Here is a 6446-nt window from a genome sequence, read left to right as displayed (position 1 = left end):
GTTATATGTTGATCATTGCTATCGAGTCCCCTTTTCTCCCCCTTCTCCCCCCACCTTCCCCGTACTGTCATGTGGTCGCTCCTCCCATTGCTGTTCCTGCAGGGCTTTACCTGTCCTGGATTCCATAGGTCGGGAGCTCTAATCTGTACCAATGTACATACTCCAGTCTAGCTGGATTTATAAGGTAGACTTGGGGTCATGCTAGTGGGGGGTGGGAGAAGCATTCAAGAACTAGAGGAATGTTGTGTGTTTTACTGGTGCTATGCTTGCCCTCCTTTCAGGTCCCTGCGTGGGACACATGGCTTGCACTGTATCGGTAACCAAAAAGTGGGGCAAAATGACAGACGTCACAGCCTGCACCTGCTGCAAGGACTTCAGGGCATGCATGTTAGCCTGGGTTCTCGCTGCGTTCTTAACTGTCAGAGTATGGGGAACCCTGGCCCGGCCAAGCTGACAAAGCATGGCTCCACTGCATGTATGCGCGCCTGCTCACTCTCGCAGTGATGGCCTTCAGGGACGCCAACCCTCTGATTGTCCCCCACGCTGCAGGGAGCCTCCACGTATGTTTTCTCATGGACCCGTGTGGGCTCTGGGATGGTTGCCCAGAGGGTATGTTCAGGCACGGCATTTCTGAGTCGGATGGCACACACATACTTGATTTGGCTAAGTAACACCAAAATCTCTCCAGAGAAAATGCTGTTTTTAATATAGCTCTTTGTGAATGTGTGTGTGTGCTTGTTACATCAGCATTTCTGTCAGTAGGGCCAGCTTCATCAAATGTATTGGACACTTCTTATTGTTCTTTGCTGAGGAATAGCTTATATTGCATTGGAATGAATAGTTTCTTGAAAGGGTAAGACTATGAACGGCTTAACAGCTTGATACCAGAGCTCATTTAGAGAGGCAATCTATGGAAATGTTTTCAATCTCTTTCTTGGCTTTAGGCTCCAGTAAATTTAATGATCCTCAATCTGAGTTTGGCTCTGAAGCTGGAATAGCTAGGTCAGAAGACACAAAGATGTCTATTCTGTTATTAACTGCTTTGTATCTTGCTATAATTCCCAAGGCGGGACCTCTGACCACAAGGGCTTCTCAATGATGTTATCGATAGGCTGGAAGTGATTTGTCTCCAAAGACAAAAAATAGTCTTTCATTTTCTGTATGTCTTATAAACCTGCCCTGCTCAATGAATGACATTTCTGTGCATGATCTCAATGTTTTGTTTTTAAATTGACAGTGATGCCAAGCATGTTGGGGCAGCAGTCTTTATGTGCACGTGTTTATGCATAAAATCCCAAGGATTCCCTCTCTCATACACACACACACACACACACACACACACACACACACACACACAAGAAGCTGAGGCTGGGACATTACGATTTATTTATTAATCATCCTTGTGAAGTCTGAATCACTCTGGCTAGTCAGAGAATATTCTTTATTCTTCTTCTAGCACTGCGGTTGTTTCACAAAACTGCCCTTTTACAACCGCGTCTCAGGAATGACTAGCTCAGTGAGTGTGCACCTCGCTCCTCACAGTCACTACTGTTAAGACCAGTATGGTTCCAACAAGGAAGATATCTGTAAACACGATGTGTTCTCATTTCTCATCTTCTTGTGGCAAGTGAAGTTATACAGATATCCCACCGTAGGAGAGGCCGATAGCTGGAGAAAGACACCATGCTTGGTACAGTCGAGGGTCAGTGAGAAAGGAGGAGAGCCTGAGGGAGGAGCACGGACGCAGTGGCTGTGGATTCAAAACAAACACAGCCATGGCTGTGAGGATGGGACAGGGCTCTGTCCTTTCTTAAATATGGTCTCAAAACAGACTTAATTGCACCTAAAATACATCAGCCTACTTTGGAACTTAAGGAGGCTTATCATGCTTCCTTAAGTGAATGAATCTATTTACCTATTCAGTCTATCTATCTATCTATCTATCTATCTATCAATCATCTAATCTATCAATCAAACAACATACTAAAATGGGTAATTCTGTGGCACAGACCTCTTTAAAGTGTTGGAAAACAAGGATGTGATGTTGAGGACTAAGGTGAGCCTGACCCAAGTCATAGTATTTTCAGTGCATGTGAAAGTTGGACATTGAATAAGAAAGACTAAAGAAGAATCGATACATTTGAATTATGGCCTTGGCAAAGAATCTTGAAAGTATCATGAACTGCCAAAAGAACATATTGGAAGAAGTACAGCCAGAATGCTCCTTAGAGCCTAGGATGGTGAGACTCTGTCTCACTTACTTTGAACATGTTGTTAGGAAAGATCAGGACATCATGTCTGGTAAGGTGGAGGGGCAGTGAAAAAGAGGAAGGCCCTTGACAAGATGGATTGACAAGTGACTGCAACCATGGGGTCAAACAGAAGAACAGTTGTGAGGACGGGGCAGGAGCTGGCAGGTTTCTTCCCATTGCACAGTGTCGCTATGAGTCTGAAGCTATTTGACAGTGCCTAAGAACATCTATCTATCTATCTATCTATCTATCTATCTATCTATCTATCTATCTATCTATCATCTATAGGCATCCATCCATCTAGCCATCTAGCTCTAGTTAGCCATCTATCATCATCATTTTCTATCATTATCTGTCTATCATCCTCTATCTATCTATGTCCCCCCTCAGCCCCTGTAATGTGTCACTAATTTTGCTAGTCATTCACAAGGTAAGGTTTGCTTTTTAAATATTATAACTCATTTTCTGGGATGCACTATTATATAAAGGAATATTGGTGACAGAGATACTTAGGAGCCAAATTTTTTCCTTTCCTTGACATTTTCCAAAAGTAACCTAAAGTCTTTAATGTTTAAGAAGTTTCCAGAAGCACATTATATTATGAAAGCCAGTTTGTGAATTCTATACCCTAGTTCAAGAGAGAAAAGAACAAACCACATTTTCTAATTTTGATGTGTTTCTATTGAGTGGCTTGAGGTGCTTTCTGTGAGTAATGGAAGTTTGGTACTTTAATCAACTAATGACTTCTTTAATGAGCTAAGAAGCAAATATTTCACTGTGAGGACTAATCTTCACTTGATCTTAGCCAAAAGGCCGAGAAGCGATGTAAGGACTAATCTTATAGGTGTGTGAAAGCTGGACAATAAGACAAGAAGAACTGATGCACTTGAAATATGATGGTGGTGGAGGGTGTTGAATCTACATACCATTGACTACCAAAAATCTGTCTTGTAGGAAGCGGGACCAGATTGCTCCTTAGCAAGGATTATGAGACTGTCCCACACATGCTGGATAAGCTACCAGGAGAGACTAGTTCTTGGACAAAGGACATCATTCTGGGTAAAGGTGAGGGTCAGCAATAAAGAGAAAGATCTCCCATGAGATATTGGCTGCAACCATGAGCTCAACCATGACCATGAGTGTGAGGATGGTGCAGGACTGGGCAGTGTGTCAGCGTGGGGTTGTACACAGGTTCACTGTGAGTTGTACATGGGGTCACTATGAGTTGAATCATCTCAATGGCACATAACAACAATAACATAATATGACCAGGGATGCAGACTGCCTGTTGTCGTTAGGTGCTATCTAGTTGATTCCAACCTATAGCGACCCTATGCGAAACAGTTAATGTGCTTGCTGCTAACTGAAAGGTTGGAAATTCAAGTTTACCTGGATGCTTTCAGAAGAAAAGCCTGGAAATCTTCCAAAAAATCTGCCTTTAAAAACCCACTTCTGTACCTTGATTAACCTGGGGTCCCTGGGAGGGAATGGAGTATAGTCTATGAGAGAACCCCCCCAGGATTCTCAAGCTCTGCAAATGACTCTCGCTGTTAGGCTGGGTTCTCAGAAAAGCAAAAGAAGTGACACACAACTGTTGTTGTATGATCTTCAGCAATTTTTAAACTTTATTTGACGCGAATGATACCGTTCTATCATTCTGCTGGGTTGCCTTTCTGTAGAATGCGCATAAATATCTATCTCTTCAAGTTGGTTGGCCAACTGGCTGTCTTCCAAATTTCGCGGCATAAGCGAGTGAGTGTTTCCAGTGCTTCGTCACCTTGTTGAAACATTTCACTTGGTGTCCTATCGTTTCCTGGAGACAACTTTCTTCACTAGACAGTGTGGTTTCTTCCTCTAATACCACTGGCTTGAGATCATGGGCTACCTCTTAAAACAGTTCAAAGTTGACCAATTCTTTTAGGCACAGCGACTTTGTTTATTTCTTCTTTTGATGCTTTTTGCATACTTTCATGATTGTGTCCACAGATATATGTTTATATCAAGAAAATGACTTATCCGGTTATAGAACTGGGTATGTCTTGTCCGAGTCCCCACAGGCTGGTGGTTACAGAGGCGGGTGAATCCAAGGGACGAAAAGTTATTTACACAGTTTTCACATCATCACAACTGATTTCTGAGAGAGTGGATTTGGAGCTGAGAAACAACACTTTCCAGAGTCAGCATTACGGGTGGTTTCAAATTGAGGCCGTGAAGTCTCGCCTCGAGTCCATCTGTGGCCTACATGTCATTGTTTGCTGCCTCGATGTCACTGATGCCTCATAGTTGTCCTTCCCCTCCATTGCTGACATGGCGGTTCAGCTCCTGTCACCCAGTCTCTTAATGGCGGTGGTCTACCCTTGTCTCTCTTAGCCATGCCCCATATGGGTCCCCATGATTGAAACATCATAGGCTTTCTCCTGCAGAGGCAGCTTATTGTTGTATGCTCCCCACACCCACCCCCGGGGAATTCCCTGTACCAAGAAGTGCTGTTGTTCCCTCTGTGAGTACCAGCTTCTACTGGTCTTCTAGCCTTCCTGCAGGATGCTCACCTCCTGTGCTACACTTGACAAACCACCTGAGATATCGACAAATCTCAAACTGAGTACAAGCTATTCTGTATCACACAAGGTCTGTCACTATTTAAAAAAATCCAAACCCACCGCTATCAAGCTGAGTCTGACTCAAAGCAACTCCATAGGACCGTGTCTAAATGTTCCCTAGGATTTCTGAGGCTGTAAATCTGTATGGAAGTAGAAAGCCTTGTCTGTTTTGAGCAGAGTGGATGGTGGGTTAGAACTACTGACTCTGCAGTTACCAGTCCAATGTATATCTAACAGTGCCACTAGTGTTCCTGTACCCAAACGACAACAAGCAAACCCACCATCATCGAATTGATTCCAAATCACAGGATCCCCTGGGACAGAGGAGAACTGCCCCTGTGGGTTTCTGAGACTGTCACTCTATTGGAGCAGGAAGCCTCCTCTTTCTCCAGTGGAGAAAGACTCCTATAAAGAGTGATCGTCTCAGAAACTCACAGGGCAGTTCTACCCTGTCCTATAGAGTCTTCTAGATCTATAGATATGTATTTATAAGATGAACTTAGAAATGATGTCTACTTTTGTGAGGCTTTCTGACCCAAACTCCAACATCACTTACGTCAAGTCCATTCTGATTCATAGTGAGTCTAGAAGTCAGGGTAGAACCACCTCTGTGGGTTTCTGTGTCTGTAACTATGTGTGAGTTCAAGATCTTGTATTTCTTCCTTGGAGTAGTTGATAGTTTTGAACTGCTGACCTTGTGGTTAACAGCCCAATACACATAACCCCTATACCACCAGGTATCTTACTCTACTATTAACTATGAATGTTTGGAAACCTGTAAGCAATTAAAATATTTAGACAGTTTCTGAATATAGAAGCATATGAAGAATGGGAAGAGTTATAAGCAACTTTGAAGTTGACTTTGTCCTGGTATTCTGTGATCAAAGGAAACATCCATACTTATCTTTGTAAACTAACCTTGAGACAGTAGTCTAAACAACCTCCCTAATCTTGAACCTCGCAGGGAAGATGTGTCGTTCTGCTGGGAAGAGGACATGCTATACTATCTAGTGTTTGATGTCATGCTATCTTTTAGAGTGTAAAAGCCAGAATGAGAAATCCCCAGAGGAACCTCAAATTTCTACTCACTCACTGGGTTAGGTTGTGTTCTCTAGAGAAGCAAGGCCAGTGATGCTTCTATGTGCATGTGTATAGAAAGAGATTTATATCAAGAATGGCTTATGCAGTTGCACACTTAGGGAGGTCCAATCCGGTTCAAGTCCGTAGGTCAGATGTAAGCTGAAGGCCCCACTGACTCATATAGTCTCAGAAGTTAACAAACAGGAAACAGGATGATGAAGCAGGATGACCACAGCCTGGTGGATGCAGAGGTAACTGAGTCCAGGGGTGTCGATTTGCTGATTGCTCTTGGAATTGGCAAGCGACACAATAGGAGACTGACAAACCAGACACAGGATCCAGGTCCAGCAGAAGGAGAAGGGGCAAGAGAAAATTCGGTTTTACTCAGAGTCTCTCCTACACACAATGCCACATCCTCAAGGAGGCGTCATCAGGCTTTGACCTGATTGATAGGGTGGGCTCCACCCTTATAGTCACCCAGGTACATCTAGTTAACATAAACTCTAACCTTCAC

Source organism: Tenrec ecaudatus, chromosome 3, assembly GCF_050624435.1.
Source record: "Tenrec ecaudatus isolate mTenEca1 chromosome 3, mTenEca1.hap1, whole genome shotgun sequence".
Lineage (NCBI taxonomy): Eukaryota > Metazoa > Chordata > Mammalia > Afrosoricida > Tenrecidae > Tenrec > Tenrec ecaudatus.
Note: the sequence above shows the minus strand (reverse complement) of the source record.